This window comes from Notamacropus eugenii, chromosome 2 (genome assembly GCF_028372415.1).
Source record: "Notamacropus eugenii isolate mMacEug1 chromosome 2, mMacEug1.pri_v2, whole genome shotgun sequence".
NCBI lineage: Eukaryota > Metazoa > Chordata > Mammalia > Diprotodontia > Macropodidae > Notamacropus > Notamacropus eugenii.
In genome coordinates this window covers 163,907,820-163,928,518 of record NC_092873.1, presented here as the reverse complement: position 1 = coordinate 163,928,518, position 20,699 = coordinate 163,907,820, and the positions used below count along the sequence as shown (strand labels likewise).

Genomic DNA, 20,699 nt, shown 5'->3' with positions numbered 1-20,699 from the left:
CTATTATTTGTAGGTCACCTGTTTATAATTCATTCTAAGGGTATTTTGTAGTGGTGCTCTTTAAAATGAGAACATAGACAGAAAGAAGTCAGTTCTAAGATTTAAACCAGAATGAGAGAAGAGATAATTGAGTTATGCCTTCTGACTCTTTTTCTTATTACAGCATCACATACCTTTGTCACCACGAGCTGCTCAGACTTGCTAACAGTTAGCACTTAAAGTCATAAAGGATGGAACACCTTAAGTAATCAGACATTGTATTTCTCTGATTCTTCTCCTAGCTTCTAGTGAGTACTTACTTGCATGGTGGAAGCTTCTTGAGAAACTTCCCTCAGATTTTGAGGTCTCATTAAAAACAAGCCCCTAAACACTTAGAATCCACATGGTCATGAACAAGTCACTTAACCTTTCAGAGTCTATTTCCTCATCCTGTATAGATGGGAATAATAATATTCTCTCCACCTACTGTATGTACCTTAACAGAGCTGCTGTTAAGAAATCATAAAGTATTATATCAGTAAATTAAGGATCTGTGATTGCCTCAGTACAAGGGGAACCCTTAGGAAATAAGCTTTAGAGGGAGTTGTCAGAGCCTCAGAAAGGTTAATGTGCCCTCATCACACAGCTCATAAGTGTTCTGAGGCTGTGTTTGAACTAAGAGCATCCTAACTCCAAGTCCAGCTTTCTGTCCACTGTTCCACCACACTGCCTCTCTAAAGGACTGTATAAATGTTAATTATTACTGTTGTTGTTAACAGAGACTCTAGCTTGATTGATTTTGAGCTGGTTAAAAGACCACCCAAACAGAATGGGGGAAACAAGGTACTAATTTCACCTGAAAAAGAGGTGGTTTCATTATGCTAACCTTTGATTTTTCCCTCCCCAATTAGGAGGAGATCCATTGATTATTCATCGTCAGTTTGTGCCACAAAGCTTTGGGGGTCCATGTCTGAATGGATTGCTGTAGCCTTCTCATATCTCCATTCATCCAGTTCCCTGCATCGTAAGACTTTAAGCCAGCACAGGACGTAGAAAAATTACATGTAAGTTTTTTTTCCAGTTTCTTTTTTGAAAACTAAGTAAAAGATAGCATAAGAATGTTTTCTCTGGCAATGAGAAAAAAATAATAAAAGCCCACAAAGCATTTTAGCAAATGTATCCTAAGAGCTTTAATTTCAGAGAGAGAGAGAAAAAAGACTATGTAGTTAATAGTTCCTGTAACTCCAATATGGTTGGAAATAAGGCTCACAAAAGGAGAAATCTCTTCTATTTCTGTGCTTTACATCCCTTTGAAGAGATTTATAGCTATGTCTGTAGCACAGCAACCCCCATCTCAACCCCACTTCCCACCCCCAGAAAAAAAAAGAGATTTAACTCTGGAAGCACCTTCAAGATTTGGTTGAAACAGTGACAACCTGCATGTTTGTTGAGTCCACTCCACAGTTGCTATTATTTTCCTTCATTGCTTTCACATGGTAAATGCCACTTAATTCTTTGCTGGCTACAATAGGCCATTCTGCGGGTGTACTCAGTTTTAACTAAGCTCCAGAGAGAAAATCCAGATCTATCCGAAGTAGTCAATGAAGAGGCGCTTATTTGCTTTACAAAAGAGTTATCATAGCATTGATTCCTCTTTCATATTGTGTTTGAAATATGATTTTGTTACAGAGCTTGAATATAGACATTGGATATATATTTTTTTTTTTCAGGAGCACATACGTCATGCAAAGTGAAACACACCTGTATTTTTAATTCTAGTGGGAAGTTACAGCTCTTTGTGGGTTTGGTTTTGGTTTTTGTTTTTATGGGAAGCTTTTTTGTGCTTTCAGGACTCACTTATTTTAAGGATGAAAATGGTATCAGGTATGTTTTGGAATTAGACATTTGCTTTTTTGACCAGAGCAAGAATCCATGCCAGGCTGCTGAAAGTATAGAATGGGTCAGTTAAAATATTTTTTAAAAAATCCCAATGATCTACGTGTATTGTCTTTGTGTCTGTGCATTCAATCGCACACCAAAAAGTTTCCGAACTTCTTTACAAGCTGTAATACTGAATGTTAAAGCTACTTGGGAAGGGTATCCTACTTCTCTAGCATAGATAGGAGACAGATGCCACCTCTTTATTTCAAGATTTTGGCAAAATACTAAGATGTGTTAAGTACTTGACTCTTGCTAGAAGACAGATGATGACTTTCTATCTTTAGTTCACTGAATTAAGTTGGTATTAATATAGTAATATGGTAAGACAGAAAGGTATGACAGATAGAGAGACAGCCAGGAAGACCAGGATTCAAGTCTGGCCTTCTCCACATATTGGCTGTGTCACTGTGGACAAGTCATTTAACTTCTCTAAGACTATTCAACTGAAGACAAGGTACTGACTGACCTACATTGGTAGAGAGGGAATTTGTTCACCTGAGAATTCATTGTCCCTATTAACATAGTATAATAACACTAATTAGCAGAAGTTTGGGAAATGCCTAGTCCCCTTTGCCTAAAAAGTACACTGTGATCTTTATTATTAGAAGCAGCTGGTGGTATAGTAGATGGAGCACTTGACCTTGAGTCAGGAAGACTTAAGTTGATATCCAGTCTCAGATATTTACTATGTGATCCTGAGCAAGTCACTTAACCTCTGTCTGCCTCAGTTGCCTCAGTTGTAAAATAAGGATCATAATAATGCCTACCTCACTGAGTTGTTGTGAGGATCGAATGAGAATAATATTTGTAATGCTTTTAGCATAGTGCTTGCCACATAGTAGGCACCATAATGTTTATTCCCTTCTCTTCTCTTCCCTTTTATTACTTGACTGTGATCAGGCCTATCATTTTAAAGTCAAGTAGATACCTGGAGATTCCTGAAGTTGCCATAAATAAATAAATCTCTTGTCCAAACAGCACTTGGAAACATGTACTGAAAGCTTTGCATCCTGCCAACCCCCATAAAGAGAAACTTGTTCCCCTAGGTAAACTCTGAGCAGCCACACATTATTCAGCTCACAAAGATAAGAAATAGAGTTGAACACTTATGCTAAATGAGAAGCCATGAAGTCAGAGAAATGAGACAAAAGCGGATGGCTAATCCAGAGTTTCAAAAGGCTTTGTTTTCAGGATATCAATGCAGGTGCCATCTTAGCCTTGAAATGCCTTTATAGGATCGTAGATCTTGAACCTGGAATGGACCTTGGAGAGACCCTCTAGCCCAACCACCTCATCTTATAGATAAGTCAGTCAGTATGCCTTTATTAGATGCCTCCTATGTGCCAGGCACTGTGCTGAGCAAACTGAGAACCATGGAGATTGAGTGATTTGCCCAAAGTTCTCCAGGGAGTAATAAGCCTTAGAGGTGTATCTTAAGTCATCTAACTCCCCAGTCCAAGTGACCCGTGATACGAGTCTGTTCTGTTTCTGCTGTCTTTAGGGAAAGAAAGCTAGATGGTGACTCTGTGAGTGAGTCAGAACTTCAGACCCTCCAGGAAATATGGCAGAGAGCCTGGTTCTATTGCTTTCTCACTGGGTGTCCCTGGGTAAGAGTGTCTGAGTGCCTCACTGGAAAATTAAAATAACAGGATTGATGTTGTGTTGAATCTCCAAGCTCTTAGCTACAACCTAATGTAGCTTATAAGCCCAGAATAAGTTAACTGCATTCTGTCACCCAGACGAGATACTAATTGTGGATCCCTTGGTTTGAGCACGTTCAAGTCAGACTGAACATTCATAGGAGTGGATCCTTCTGTGTCAGCTTTGAAGCAAGTTTAATGAAATAGCAAAGGAAGCCTTTGCACCTAAAGAGATACCATTCTCTAGTCCTTGTCCTGCCGAATATAGTTCATGCTTAAGGAAAATTTGACAGATAGTTCAGGGACATGAAGAGTAAGGTGTGCATAGTGTGTTCTTTCAATACACTGCCATATGGGAAGCAGGGGAATAAATAAGCGTGTATATAGCATATACTATGTGCCAAGCACTGTGCTAAGTGCTTTTTAAAAAATAATCTCACAATTCATTTCATTAATTCAATGAGCACTTCTCTATTGGTGCCACGTACTAAGGAGATTAAAAAATTTAGATAAAGGACCCCATGATGTCCAGTCATGTAAGGAATTAAGACAGAAACATGAATTATTGTAACATACAATATTGTACATATTACATAATAAAGAATTAGAAAATGCAAAACAAAGAGCTTTATGAGGTCTGAGAGGGGGGAGAACTGTCATCAAGTAGGCAGATCAGGAAAGGCTTCCCAGAAGAGGTGGCATTGAGTAAGTCTTTAAAGGATGATTAGGAATTCACCACGCAGGGAAAGAGAGGACATTCCAAGCATAGAGAACAGAATGAGCAAAAGAATGGAAGGAGAAAAATGCAGGGCATGTTTGGGGGGTAGAGAGTGATCAAGTTTGGCTGTAAGGAGGAAGGAAGGAAGGAAGAAAGGAGGGAGGGAGGGAGGGAAAGAAAGATGGAAAAAAGATACCAGAATATTGAGGGCTTTGAATACTAGGTAAATGATTTTAAACTTTTTTTTGTAAGTTATCTTTCAGTCATATCCAACTCTTCATGACCTCATTTAGGGTTTTCTTGGCAAAGATACTGGAATAGTTTGCCATTCCCTTCTCCAACTCGTATGACAAACGGGGACTTGCCCAGAGTCACGCAGCTAGTAAGTGTCTGAGGCCAGATTTGAACTTATAAAGAGGACTGTCTTCCTGACTCTAGGCCTAGGTGGGCCACCTAACTGCCCCAAAGCAGTAGGCGTTGTTGAATGCTCCACAATCAGCTTCACGTAAAGTTCAACAAGTTTTATCTAATGTAAAGTTTGAGGAAGGCAAAGGGCTTTATTTGAACCACCTTTAATAAATACTTAAAATGGGAGGATGAGTATTGAGGAGCCAGGAAATGTGGTCTTGGCATAGTCAGAAATACTGTGATGTTTTTTGTTGTAAATTGTGTTAACTGCTATCACTTATGGAAGGACAAGAGACTCAAGACCACTTGGGGTTAAAAACCAAGCATTCAGAATTCTGGATGCTGTGAACCTATTTGGAGAGAAGTTCTCCATGCCCTCAACTCTGCTGGAGAAAGGCATTGGTGCCACTTAGTGCTACGATTACTATTCCTCCTCAGTTGTGTAGTCCTGCTGGAGTGTAAAAAATGGAGCCTGAAGTTCTGAGTAGATAAGGGAGGCTAAGGGAGAAGATCTTGGGTCAAAGTCCAGAACTTACTGTAAGTTCCTCCTTCCCCAGCATTAGGAATCTGACACAGGTCTTCTGACTGCAAGTCTACCTTTCACAGTATTCTCCCACAAACATGTCCCACCTACCTACCCCCCATGCCAATATGTGGGCTACTTTTTTTTAAAAAAAGATAAACCTGATCAGGACATAGTAAATAAGTTTTAGGATAAACAAATTAGCACAGTGAAGGTATCGTTTACTTAGATTATAGAAAAGCATTTGACAATGTCTCATTTGACTGCCTTTCTAGAAGCAGCTAGGTGGCACAGTGAATAGAGCACTGGGCTGAAAGACCTGAGTTCAGATCCAGCCTCAAACATTTACTTAGCTGTATGACCTTGGGCAAGTCATTTAACCTCTGTTTTTCCTGAATTTTCCTCAACTGTAAAATATAGATAATATTAGCAGCTACTTCTCAGGGTTGTTGTGAGGATCAGCTGAAGTAATACCTGTAAAAGTACTTTGCACAGTGCCTGGCCCATAGTAGGTGCTTAGTAAATACTTGTTCCCTTCCCTCTTCCTGTGGTATTCTTATGGAAAGAATGGAGAGGTGTGAATTATGCCATAGAAAGATTAGATGGATTTGGAACTGGTCAAGTGTCTGGATCGAAAAAGATTGTCATTAATTGTTTGAGGTCAGCTTAGAAGGAAGTTTCTGATCATGTAGCTGAAGAATCTGTGCTTAGCCTTGTGCCAATTAGCATTTTTATATGAGATAAAGCTCTAGATCACATCCTTATCAAATTTGACATGAAGCCAAGAGGCATAGTTAATACACTGGATAACAGAATCAGAGTATAAAAATATCTCAACAGGCTCGAGCACTGGACTCAATCTAACAGAATGGAATTTAATCCTGACAAATGTAAAAGTCTTATACTTGGGTTTAAAAATCAACTTCATTTGGTTGAAAAACATATGGTGGTTTTAAGTGGACTGAAAGCTCATTTTGAGTTAACATGATTAGGTAGCCAAATAAGCTAATTGAGAGACATGATGGCCAAGACTAGGGAGGGGATAGTTCAGAAAGACTATATCCACCCTTTTCAAGTCTGGGCATCAGATTGTAGAACGGATATTGATGAGTTAGAGAGCCTTCAAAGGAAAACAGCTAACATGGTGGAAGAGCCTCAGTTTCATTCCACCTAAGGATCCCTTGAAGGCACTTTTAGCGTTGAGAAGAGAAGAATTAGCAGGGACATGATAACCCTTTCCAAACGTTTGAAGGGCCATCATGTGGGAAAGGAATTAGATATACTCTGCTTAATGCCAGAGGACATACCTAGGAGCAATGGGTTCCAAAGAGACAAGGTTAGGTTTGCTGCTTAAAAAAAAACAATCACCTTCCCAACAAGCGGAGCACTCCAAAAGTTCAGTAGCCTGCTTCAGAAGATAATGGGTTCTTCTTCAGTGGAGGCCTTCAAGCAAAGGCTAGATGCTGTAGAGAAGTTTTTCTTTCAAGTTGGGTTTGGAATATCCAACGAGGTTGGATTAGATTGGAAGGGTCTCAAAGGACCCTTCTAATTTTGAGAATCTCTGATTCAGAAATGAGTCAAGAAGCATTTATTAAGCTCCTACTATATGTCAGGCCTGTGCTAAGCACTGGAGAGACAAAAAAAAAATAAGGCAAAGAGCTCTAATAATATCTAGTGAGTCTAATACCGAAGACAGCATGCAGACCACTGTGTTTAGACAAAATAAGTACTGGATAAATTGGAGATGATTGATTGAAGGAAGGCATTAGCATTAAGGGAGATCAGGAGAGGCTTCTCACAGAAGATTGAATTTTAACTGAAACTTGGAGGAAAACAAGGAGGCTTGGAGACAGTGATGAGGAAGGAGAGTATCCCAGGTGTAGGTGAGAGTCAGTGAAAATACCCAGGGTCAGGAGATGAGAGTGTCTTATACATGGAAGGGAGTAAGGTGGAAGAAGATTGCAGAGGAAAGGTGAAACCAAGAGCATTTACAAACCAGGGAATTTTATATTTGATCCTAAAGGTAATTGACACTCATGGGAGTTTATTGAATGAGGGATAGAAGGAAATGACATAGTCAGATCCACACTCTAAGAAGATCAATTTGACAACTGAATAAAGGAAGTACTGGAGTAGAAAGACTTGATGCAGAGAGACTTACAACCAGGAAAATTCAGAAAACCAGCACCCTGACAGGGTAGAGAGGAAGGTGGTGTGAAGGTAGGGATGGGAGTGATGGAGGAAGGCAGGAGGTATGGGGAGGAGGAGTGGGAGGCAGAAAAGCTGGAAGAATCACTCACATAGCCGTAGATTAGATTGGGGAGCATTCAAACAGCATGGACCCATAAATGAAAGAGTGTTCAGGGGGCAGGAATTTGGGGTCTCCTTTCTATAGGATCTTGCAGGGATCAGATTCTTATCCACACCACTTTGTAGTTCATTAACATATGCAAATCATCCAAAGTTGTCGATAAAACTTAAAAGTTAACATGCCCACGTCATCTCAAAGTTTTCAGCACCATTTAGTATTCTGCCAGTCTTCCTGCAGATGTCTGAAACTTATCTGAGATTTACATATCATAGGACCAAAAGGCCCTGACAGGAAAGCCTAGATGGCTTCCCTTGATTTGGCAGATATGACCAGAATGTGATTTTTGGTTAACATATGAAATAATTTGTTAATTATGCTCCTTTGATCTTTGGGACAGTTTGTACAGGATTTCTAAATTCCCCTTCTCAATCTTACTTCCTGCTATTGCTACTTTATATTGCCTATTTATAAACTTACTCTACTAACTAGAAAGGTTTGGGGGGGGGGGGGGGAGACGGGGTCAAGTATACCAGAAAGATACAAACACAATAACTAAATGATCTCAAGAATTCTCCATTTGCCTGATTTTACCACCCTCCTAGTTTTCCAATTTTCTTTTAGAAGAAAGATCCTAAGTATAAAGGAAAAGCTATCAATGATTTTGTTGCTTTTTTAAAGGGACTATGAAAGAGAAATTTGCAGAGTGTGCTTAGACTAATTACAGTTAATATTCAGAATGATGACCTTTAAACCATCAAAAGCAGTTACATATTTCCTCATATTATCCTCAGGTAGCAACATAATGATTTTAGAATCATTTTCAACAAAAAAGAATTTTCCCAAGATTCTTCAATCAGAAATAGCATCCAGTTTCTCAAATATTCTGGTCAAATGAGACTTTGCTGTATTTAATGTTGTACCCTACAAATATCCTCAAAATGGTGCTTTTTATATAGAAAGATACATAATTTATTTTTGTGTTCCTTGGGAAACTTTTACCACCATTCATGAAATCTTGGCTTTACTCTTTATCCTGAGGTACCTGGTACTTCGTGCCAGATGTTAAGTTTCAGATATTACGTGTGGGTTTTGGAAAAGCTCCAAAACGTATCTTACATATTTGCATTTCGAATTTAGCATGTAAAATCGTTGAATATAGGGTTGAGTCTCAATTATTTGCATTCCTGGAAAGGAGCAGTGACATGGATTATCCAGAATAAATTGTTTGACTTTGCAATTCACCTGTGGATATATTAATTGGATTGTTTTCATAATTATATTTTGGAAACAAAATTAGTTTGCATTCCCTGAACATACAATAATAGACCAGGTGGCCTAGAACAGAGGTGCCACACACATGATGCACAGCATTCCCAAGTGCAGCTTAAATGAGATTAAAATGTAATTGGGAAATATTTGACAAAATAAGTAAAAATGCAGTAAAGCGTAGATAATATTCTATTTTAAAACTTAAGTCAATGTGCAATTACAGTTTATTGTCCCCCTGTTTTCATCTGAGTCTGATATCACTGTTTTGGAAGAGTGCTGAGTAACAAAAGAGACTGACTTGAGATAGTGTGAGTGTGGAAGAGTGGAAAGAAGCCTGAATCTGAAATTGGAGAACCTGGTTTGAATCCAAGCTCTGCCACATAGCATTCAAGTGTCATTGAGTAAAGTGTCTTATATCTCCGAGGCTCATGCAAAATGAGGGGGTTAAATTAAGTGACCTCCGGGGTCCCTTCCATCTCTGAATCTTTTAATCTATGATCACAGACCTAAAACCTGTGTATCAGATAATCTACCCTCAAATGGATCATCAAAAGTCGACTGAATAATTGAAACAAATGAGCAGCGATGATAGTCTTTCCTAAATGAGCATCTTAGTTTGGGAAAGTTGCCAGGAGTAAATTGACATTCTGAGTTGTATTTCAAGGCACATCTGAGCAGAATGAGAGGTTGAGTGGAGAGCCTTCCTGCCCATCAGTTCAGGGACATTCTCTCCAGAGGTTTGTGAGACAGCAGGGTTCTCCCAGTCCCAGCAGCACCTGTAGAAATATAGAAACTATTTACTTGCAGCATAGATGTTGCCAGTAGCCTTTGGTTTGGGCAGCACAGTATCATATTATCTTAATGTACCCCTTTAATAGGAGTCCACATGGATATGTTATTACTACTAATAATAAAGTCAGAGTCCATCCAAATCTCTCCATAGTGTCTATTGAGTAATAATATCTTGCAAGTCAGCTGTATTTTTAAAAAACGAAACAGATTTACTTATTTTGTCCTCTTCAGTCAATTGATGAGCATTTATTAAGTGCCTACTGTGTGCCAGGGACTATGCTAAGCACAGAAAATACAAAGAAAAGCAGAAAAGTGCCTGCTCTCAAGGAGCTCACAGACTAATGGAAAGAGATAACATGTAAACAATTATGCATAAACAAGGTACATACAAAATAAATTGAACATAATAGATAGCAAGAAGGCATGAGCATTAAGGGGGATTAGCAAAAGCTTCTTATATAATACAAGATTTTAGCTGGAACTTGAAGAAGCTGGGAGACTGAGATAAGGAGGAAAGTATTTTGGGCATAGTGAAAATACCTAGAGTCCAGAGATGGAACGTCTGGTGCGAGGAACACCAAAGTCCAAGGAGAGGAGGGACTTTATACACAGATGTTACAAAGATAAAATCAACAGGCCTTTACGATGGATTCTACATGGGAGGTGAGAGAGAGTGAGGAAATGAGGATGTCACTTAGGTTACAAGCCCAAGTGACTGAGAAGATGGTCACATAGTATTATACAAAAATGATGACTAAGTAAAATCTATTTTTTCTGGCCATTTTGCCCTCTAGAAATCTCTATTAAGTCCTGCTTCCTCATTTCCCACATTTAGTGTTATGGATATTTGTAATGGTGATCTTTAACACTATAGGACTCTAAGGGGTCTACTAATTGATCAGAGATATATTGAATTATGTTTCATATGTAGAGACCTGGATTTAGAGTCAGAGGAACCATTTCAAATCCAACTCTTCCATTTGCTATCTGTAACATTGGACAAGTAACTTTATCCTTATGGGCCTCAGTTTCCTTATCTGTAGAAATAACAGGGTAGAAGCCTCTAGGACCCCTTCTAGGTCTAAACATATGATCCCCTGATTCAGTTATCAGTGATCTTTGCGGGACAGGGGTTTGCAACATTGGGTCCAGAGACCTCCTTACCAAGAAGTCTGTGGATAGATTTCTGGAGATCTATGAACATGAGTTTTTTATTCACATCTTATTTTACATCTTTGTTATTTACTAAACTAAATTCACTGAAATATAGCATTGTCTTCAATCATGAATTTAAGAAAATCTTCAGATTTTCATAGACTTTACCAGACCACCACATGGGTCCATGATATCAAAAAAGGTGGAGAACCATTGGTATAGTATGACATATAGAATTTTTGAGAAATCAGAATATCCTATTTCCCATCATACTAGCTAAGTCTAAAATTTTAAAAAAATCATCATCAAAAATATTTTTGAGACATACTAGATGACTTGCTTATTTCAGGCAAGATAACATTTCTGAAGTACTTAGCACAGTGCCTTAGCACAGTAGGCTCATTATAAATGCTGTTCCCTTCCCCATTACAGCAGTTTCCAGAACATTAGGAGGACCCTCAATCCTTTGAATGTCATAACAAGATTAGACTGGGACCTTTCCTTTTCAGCACTATGATATGGACAGCTTTTTTCTCCTCTTTTTCTACTCTCCAAAGGAGTTTCTCTTCCATTTCCTTTTACATGTTTTTCTTTCTTTCCTTCCTTCCTTCTTTCTTTCTCTCTTTCTGATGTGCTTTTCTACTTGAGACTTTTAATACCCACAGATTTTGCTATCCTAGAATGACTCATCTGCTTTTCATACATATTTCCCCTCCCTTATCCCCTCTTCCCTCCCTCTCCCCTCTCTTGTTTTTTCTTCTCCCCCCTCCCCTCTCCTCTCTCCTTCTCTCCTCTTCTTCCTTTTCTGTCCCTCTCCTGTCTCTCACCCATTAAGGGGATAAGGGAGACCCTGTATTGCTAGGTCCTACTTTTTATTTTGATTTCAGTATTTGTCTAAAGTTTTTGTAAAACAAATTGAGAAAGGGTATGTGAAAGAACCAACCAGACTCCCCCCAAAAATGTGGAGATTCTTCTGGAAGATGTATCAGAAAACTGTGTGCTTGTTGTAGGATTATGACATCCCAAAACTTCTACCACTGTTATCTGTAGTACTGAGGATGAAACTGGTAAGAGGTTCTTTGATGATATTGAATGTTGCCATTTGGAAAAATTTGCAACTCTGTTTCCTGCTGTATTTCATTGTCCACATGATAAAACAGATCAGTTTCCATTCTTCCTACAAGCAGTTAGGTATTCCTGTAGCCCATCAAAATTGTTGACCCAGCTGGTTCCACTTGTTATATGGAAATGTTGTGCTGCTTCTCTCCTGAAGACAAGATGCTAATGCAAATGGTGGCTCTTTTTACTTATCATCCTTGGTCCTCATGTGTCAGCTCAACTGGACTGAGTCAGTACATTCAATTCAGTAGCAGAATGTGTCATTTGATCCCCAAGACTGTTCGTTGGGATGTTTATTACATTGTACCCAAATTTCCCTTTACATTAACAACTAATACTTTTCATATAATTGCAATAAGACACTGAAAGATTGTTGGCTTTGTAGTTGGCATTGAAATTAACTTTCTCTAACCTAAACCAGTAAAAACTAAAACACTCCTCACCACATTAAAGTTTTGCTTTCGCTACTGTTTAAATCCCTCCCTCCCTTGTCATAGCATAGTCATTCTGAGTCTGATTTGGGGGCGGTGTGGTTGTATCTCAGCCATGTATGACCCACTTTTTCATAATACTTAACAACCTGTGTTTTTACAACACATACCAGAAGTTCTGACGATACTGGACTGTCACCCAAAAAGTTTTTTTTGCCTTGTTCATTTCATCAATGCCTCATAAGCCACAAGACACTGGGAGAAGCAAGTAGTCCTGTGAGGCTTTCTGTTAATTACCAGTGGATGATGAGACAGTTCCTCTAGTTTGCGGATAATGAGCCAGCACAGGTAAAGATGAGATGTTGCCTTTTGTGTATTAATTATTTTTGCAGAAATGACTTTCAAACATTAACCACTAGCTGTCCATGTTTGTTGTGATTTGCAGAGGGCTCTGAGGCACAAGCATTTTAATTGATGTTTCAGGGAAGCCTAATAACTTTTTGAGAAAATGAGATGAACAAAAATAGGCTATCATCTCTAAACTGTGCCTCAAGGGGGAAAAAACCTCAGAAAATTTCATTTTAAAAAAATCTGATCTGTTCTCATGATAGCCTTCTCTAAAAATAGAGTCAATTCACTTAATGGTACACTTGTTAAATGATTGTGTTGGAGGGAAGTGTGTAGAAGGCAAATAGATAGGTCAAGTATGAAAAGAATTGGCAAAATGATTGTGTTCCTTATTAAGTTCTGAGCACTATTGTACAAAAGAACTAAAAAGTAACGTACAAAGAAGGTTCACGTCAGTGGTATTGACTTAAGTGTTGAAGGGAAACTTCTCAATCTTTCTTTTGAGGGAAATTTAGCTATTTCTGATTCTACTTCATGAATGTGAAGGATTTTTTTATCATACTTATCTAGACTGATTTGGATGTATTTTTTTTACTAAATGTATGAAAAGGTGTTTCTGAGCTACATTCATGTCTGTTTTTGCCATCTAATGTTCTAAATGAAATGTCTATCTGTGATCAGAGAACATGGAATTTGATCTGTTCAAGATCATACATAGCTTGTCCAGTTCCAACTAGAACCCACTGATCTATATATGAAATGCCAATGAAAATGTCCACAAACAACTTGACCTGCCTGTATTGTTTTCCTTGTGTCTCCTGCTGTCTACAGGCGAAAATGAAAGCACACACACAACTGGAAAATTGTCACACATCTTGGTGCCTCTTTTCATCCCTCCTTAGGATACAGAACCATGGGCTGGGTTTTTTTACATTTGTGAACTTGTGTAGTAGGTGGAGAAAAGTGTGGGTGGCCCAGAAAAGTAGTGGTTAGAATAAGATTTTCCATTTATTGCCCTTTCTGCACAGCTAAAAATAAGATTCAGAATATGTGGCACAAGTACAACCATTCTCTTAGTTCTGATGATGGACTTGCCCACATCTTTGCATCTGTCTAGTAAGTAGCACTTTGGGAAAGAAATGTGTCTTTGTCAAAGCCAGCCAGATTTTTGCACTGTTTGTCTGCATGTGATAGTTTATCAGCATTTTCCCCTTCTTGGATGGGATTAAGGGAGGAGGGATATATAGCTCCTGAATAAACAAATTGCGTTGATAGAAAGATGAAGTGGAAGTGGAAGTAAGTGTAAGACTATTTGGTTATCAGTAAGGGTAAGAAGCACAGAATGCCTGAGAAATTTTTTTAAATAATTATATGGTTTGAAATACTCTCCCAGAATGTCTGTCTTCCTGCCTTTTGTTAGAAATCTGTTCCTTGTAAACCCATGAAATGGCAATACAAGGCTTCCCCAGTGAAATGAAAAAAACTACGCTGCTTACACAAGGCTGCAAGGATGAGTGAACTGTTGAATGCTGCTGGCTCAGTATCATTTCTAAGTGCCCACAGATGCTTGTGGGCCAGGTAACCAAGTTAAAACTTACCTTCATCAAACTGCTAAACCTACTGTAACCACATTAAGTGAGAGCTTGTCAGTTTGTGGCCAGAAGAAACACTCAAGAGAGACCAAGAGAGGCAGTGTTCACAGGGAAATTTATAATTTTCTGCTTCCAGCACCGGTACTGTCCCTCCTTCTACAAGCTGAGTAGCTGTGGCATTTCCAAAGAATGAGAGAATCTGCGTGTGTTGCAAGCCTTTCAGTTTGATGTAATTCGTGAAGTGGATGAGTCAAGCAGCAATCATTCAGGAGTATGTTGGTGAAGTCTCTGGAACTAGCCACACAGAGACTGCAAAACTCATTTCCCTTTGAAGTGTGTGAACCATGTTGAATTTGGGCTTTGTACTTGATACAGCATTGGAGACTCTGAGGGATTTTCCCCTCCTTGCTTTGGGGAGTAAACATGGGTCATTTTGAAAATTAAGAATTGGCCTAGCAGAAAGGCCAGGTGGGCAAAGTTTTTAAAAAATCAGTCCTAGAGTCAGCACGGGGAAGAGAATAAGGGGGCACCATGTAGGCATTTACAGAGCATTTGTTCCACAGTCTATCAATGCTGTCTGTGGGATATTTTTATTATGCTATATAAAGTACCATTAAATTAGCACAATGTGAACCCACCTTTCTTTTTAAGATTAGCACTCTTGAACGTATTCAGTTATTTTTACCTTCTCACTTGTACTTCTTTTTTTATTTAAACATAGATATTTCAATTCTAACATCTGCGCATGTTAATTGTAGTACCTGCTGGTATACATTATGAAAGAGAGAGAGCTAATGTTGTAATCAAATACAGTTTTAAATGTTTCAGGTGGGAATGGGCAAAACTTCGGGAGCAATTAGCTTCCATAGAGGTACAATTCCCAACAGAAAATATTACAGCTGTTATAATTATAGAAACTGCTCAATACTATAGTTGACCAGATGTTAAGTAAGAAACATTTGCTGTTACTTTTTTGCAGATTATCTTTGTGCATTATTCACTAAGCACCTACTATGTGCAAAATACTGTCTTAGGTACTATGTGAGTTATACAGAATGAAGACATAGCGTCTCTACTCAGTTTAAGTGGAGATATAATATGCATAAATATGCAGTTACTGTGTACAAAACAAAATATATTAAGATCCTGTAGAAAGTGCTATGTGAGGATTGAGGAAGAAATAGACATTTGAGAAGTAGTATGATATAGTAGCAGTAACAGTCGATCTAGAGTCCAAGAATCTGGGTTCAAATCCTCAGTCTGCTACTTTTTATCTATGTGACCTTGAACAAGTCACTTATTCTCTCGGGGGTTTGGTTTTCTTCTATGTTAAATGAGAGGATTGGTCTAAATCACATCTTTTTCACCTTTTTTGCATCATAGATCCCTTAGACAATCTAGTGAAATCTATAAACCCCTTGTCAGAATGTTTTTAAACATATAAGATACAAAGAATTACAAACCCCTTACAATCATAAAAATATTTTCAAAGGATCAAGGACCCCACAGTTTAAGAATGCCTGGTCCAGATGAACTCAGTGAAGGCTTTGAATTCTTTATCTGCAAAGTACTTTCCAACTTGGCAGGATCAGGGAAAGTTTCCTAGATAAAGTAAGACTAAAGCTATTTCTTGAAGGATACATGAAATTTCAACAGACTAAAGATAGGGAGGTAGCATCCCAAACATAGGGAAGGGTGTGATTCATTCCTTCCTGCCCTTCCACTGTAATGATTCTCTCTTCCAATGGAAGGGTTCTTTTCATAGTAATCAAAAGGGTGAACACTCAATCATTCAAGAGGACTGGAAGAGTTGGCTTTGTTTTTTGCAAAAACATAACCACTGTGTTGAACACAGAAAAGCCTCAGAGTTCAATGCAATCTCTCCTGTTCATTTCCATTCAACCCAACAGACATAGAGAAAGTACCTACTCTATTCAAGTGTTCCAGGCAATGTACTACTCTTCTCTTGCTGCATGACCTGGAGAATGTATCTCGACTCTCCCAGGATGCTCTTTCTTTGTTGGACAATAAAGCAGCTCCTGTATCTTACCTGAGCCTCAATAGGGAATTGGTAAGAAATAATAGACAACAAATAACTGCACTCCAAAAAGATTCAAATAAAATGCAAAAATTAAATGATTATAAGTACCTTTCAATGCAATATAATTTATTATAATGAGAAAAATAAGACTTTTTTGAAAACACACTTATAACAGTTGGGTTTACTATTTCTCTCCAGTTCTCCCTTTTGTGAGTTGTCCTTTCTCAGTCTCAGACATAATTCATGACATGAAGTTTTTGATGACAGCACTTTTCCCATTTGTTCTGATTTTTTTTATCAGTTAGTCAGACATCTGGCTGTTTTCCAGGTCATCTATGTCAAGAAAATCTGTTTTATTAAAATCAGACTAAATCTCCACTCATTTAGATAAAGCTACCTCCACTTTCCCTGTTTGTAAACACATAAAGTGTTAAATGATTATCCTGGTTACCTAGTGTGCAGACATCCATTCCAGTTACCTTGCACAGTTCCTGGCAATACATGCAGCTCCAAAACCCCACAAGAATTGTCTTCAAGTATAGAAAAACTGACTCATTGCACTTTGCCACAGATTGGAGTTACTAAGAAAAATCATAGGCTGGAGAAGGTGATAAATTGGACTGGCTGTAATTCCCTCCCACCCCTTCATAAGAAATGATTGAGGTTTTGAAACAAATCCCCCTGATATGGTATCTGCTGATTTCAGCATTATGGCTGATTTTAACCTATGTCTTTCTTGTGCCGTTGAGGCTACTGGCCAGTCTTGGCTCATTATTACTGTAGTTGAATAATGCAAAGCATTAGCAATGGAGATTTACTCTAATGATGTATTTTAAGTGCATGTCCGCACTGCTGGTTTAATGTACTCAGTCATGAAATGCCTTTAGAGTTTATTGCTAATGGATGAATCTTCAAGAATATCAGAATTTTCAATAAGATTGACATTTGGAGTGAGAAATATAAATCTAATGAGAGCATTTCAGCCGAGGTTTGTAATTAGGGATGAATGAAGTAAATTTGTACACGCACTCAACAGAAGGGCACAATAGAAGGTGAAATTGCACACTCTGCAGTGAATGAGGGATGAAAGCCGATGTATCAGTGTCATGGCATGACAGTGTAGAGTATAAATGATACTGTCACTGAGTGCTGCAGAAGGTATCAAGGGAATTCCACTCCAGTAAATTACATTACTTAGACAGACCTGAAGGCATTGTGTCTGAATGAGTGGAGGAAAGAAAAGGTTGTCAGCACAAAGCAGAAGATATTACAGTACAACTGGCTTCAGGGTTAGGAATCAGTGGTTTCCATCATGCTTCGCTTTTTTTTTTCTTTTTTGGTTATGTTTGCCTTTGCTAATTAGTTTATGTAGTTACAGATCTGTATATGGAAAAGCAAAAGATATCTCTCTCTCTCTTTTTGGTGACTTTGGATCTTAAGGAGGCTTAATGTCGACTTCAGAAAATGGAGTTAGTTGGGTTTTTCCACCTCTAGTTATTTGTTGTGGTGTCATGCCAGGCATTAAAATACAAGCTTCTTTTTCTTCTTGACTCCTGATGTATGTGAGGGACCATCATCAGCTAGGAGGATTTCACCACTATTCTTTCTGAGAGGTTTTTGTTGGTGGAACCTTGTCTTGACAAGAACATCAACCACTCTGTCCTCCTCCCATCATTCTTTCCCTCCCATATCCCTCCTTTCCCAAGGAAAAGTGAATTGAACCAGCACTTAAGCATTTAATTTTGTGCTTGGAGGTCTGCAAGTTGTCAGCTTTGCCCCTTGCTCAGCATTTGACTCATTGTGGGTGGTTTATTGTTGGGAGGGAGTGGGTCTTCCAAGAATCACTTTGCCTCTTTTTTTTCCCCCTAACAGTGAAAGTGAGGAAAAATCTTATTTGTTGTTTGTGTATGTGGTATACGAAAAAATACAGCTGCTTGAGTCTGGGGCAAGATATGCTAATGAGTGTCTCCATTCTAGCTTTAGCTCCTTTTTGCTTTAAAATGAGAGAGAGCTTTAAAAGATGCTTAAGGGTTAGCCCTCACCAAAGAGCAAGCAAATACCTTCTTCCTGACACTCCAGGTAGTCTGTGGTCCTAAAGGCACTTCTAAAATCGTATCACTTTGGGCTTTCTTAAATAGTTTTTACACTCTAAAATCAATAGTACTCAAGCCCCAGTAAAGAGGCAACAGGGAATATAATTGGCTTTCCTTCCTCAGCGTTCCAGGATAAACATAATGCATTTACGTGAAATCCTAAATGGCAAGGTTGTCAGCAGCCTGTCTGGGGTAGGAGACTCAGGTGGATAAGAGCTACAATAACAGTATCTTCTCTTTGTGGTTTTTAAAAGCACTTTTACATATATTATTGGAATCATAGGATCATCTCATACTTGTCGCTTTTTATCCATAATTATAGCTGGTTGGATAAGGTAAAACAAAATTAAAAGGCATACAACTTGGAAATCAGGTTTGAGAATAGGCAACAGAAACCATTTATTAGCACCAAAGTTAGTAGGTATTTCTTACTCCAGTATATACTCACCCTCCCCCTCAAAACTTGCTGTCTGTGTACACAGCGTTTAGCATCGACAGTTAAAATGCATTGTTAAACAGATTTATTTGAATGGTATTGTTAGAAAAAATGAAGCTCTGCCTATGGGCAGCAAGAAATTAAGAACAATTCCCCTCCCCCATCTTGAAAGGAAAAACAGGTACTTTTTCTTATGGAGGAAATAAGGGTGACAGAATTCCACCTTTTTTTTTTTCCATCTTGCTCCAATATGCCATATGAATGAAACAGGATTCTCCCACTAAGTACAATTGAATATATATATGCATGCAATGTGTAGGAAGTCTGCATTTTTTTTTCTAGCCTAACTTGTTTATTAGCTCCTCAACTACAGAAAGCTACCTGCGGGTTTTTTGGTTTGTTTGATCAGACCATATGAAATATATCCTTTTTTTCCCCTGAGTTTTTGGTATTGCCATTCTCTCAAACCATGTCCTTGACTTCCTCTGTATTTAGTCCTCCTGGTACAAAATTTAGCAGTATCTAAAATGGAGCCGATGCAGAACACATTCTACACACTTGATTATACAATGCAGGCATCTTCCTCCATTCTATAGAGATTCCTTTGTTCCTGCCTATCTACCAAACAGGCTGGCTGTGTTCTTTTTCTTTCCTTGTATCATGTTTAGAGAGAGAGGAGGGAGAGAGCCCTTAAGGGGGAAGAAAGGTCCCAAAAGAATTATGAATATTTGCTTAGAAATTATTCATCTCCCTAAGAAATAGATATATTCAGGACCTGCCTGAATCTCCCAAGATTAAGTCTTCCTCTCCACTCTATCCTGTACTGGTTCTGTGATCATCGAAGACTGCTTATATTTTAATTTCAGATCTAGAAGGGAATATTTCCTAAGCAAAACTATTTTGAGAAGAACACTTGGTCTTTTGGTTCCAGTGGATACTCCTGTTTGATGAATTGTCACATCAGTCCCTAATATTAATACTTGATGTTTGTGGTGGGAACTTTTCCTATAGATCTTGATTTACTCATTAGATATTATCCCATTAACTTCTGTGCTTCCTTTGCATATATCACTTCAGTGTTATTTAACTGACAAACTGCTGCCCCAAATGACCATTTGCATGGAGTTCCCAATGATAGAGTAAAAGAGACTTTTGTTCTGACTTGATAAGGAAAAAAAATGCAAAACAACAGTAAGAGCCCCAGAACCAGAGTTCCTATAAAGACATGTTCAGATGAACAATAAGGCCATTTATGCACATATGACATAAGGATATAAGAATTTAAACAATAAGATCTCTTATGAAATTCAAGAAAATACACACCACAAGCATTGTGAAGTTCTGTCTTATAAAGCCCAGTCTCTTGGAAGGCAGATTTATTTATATGGGCTTCAGAAATCCATTAACTTCTAAGGCACTCAAAAAGAAAAAGAAAGAAAGCAAAACACTTGTCTCACTATATAACATTAAAGCAATTTCCATTCTAGGGAGAGCTAAAATGCATTCATTTGGGTAAAATACATAAAATACATGCACTGTAATTTACCAAATTCTGTACTTTAAGCAATGCATTCTTTTCCCTCCCCATCCCCCAACACTTGAAACATGAAATCATTTCTGTCAAGATCATTCTCTTGCAAATTAATATTTCTTTCTTCAGTATGGGAAAAAGAAAGTTCTCCCAAACCATTTAGCTTTAGTTTCTGCTTCTTTTCAGAATGAAGTTTTATAGATCGCTACATCTCTGTAAGATGTTGTGACATTTCAGGGGAAATCATCTTGAAAGATTCTAACTGGCTTTGTTTTTAAGTCAAGATCTCACCTATTTCTCTTGAGTCCTCTAAGGTGGACCTGGTGTTCTGTGGCAGAAAAATTCAAAGATTTCTTTGTCATCTTGCACCAG

General features: G+C 38.3%; 1 protein-coding gene across 4 annotated transcripts in view; it reads left to right on the top strand.

Moving 5' to 3' along the window:
- The window catches only part of BACH2 (BTB domain and CNC homolog 2), a 400,583-nt gene that overhangs the window by 228,828 nt on the left and 151,056 nt on the right, over positions 1–20,699 (top strand). Inside the window, exon 4 of one of the 4 annotated variants that reach the window (XM_072642837.1) lies at positions 891–1,043. The exons of the other annotated variants lie outside the window; for them this stretch is intronic. The gene's annotated coding sequence lies outside the window, so the exon portion shown is untranslated. The remainder of the gene's footprint in view (positions 1–890; positions 1,044–20,699) is intronic. 4 annotated transcript variants of the gene reach the window in all.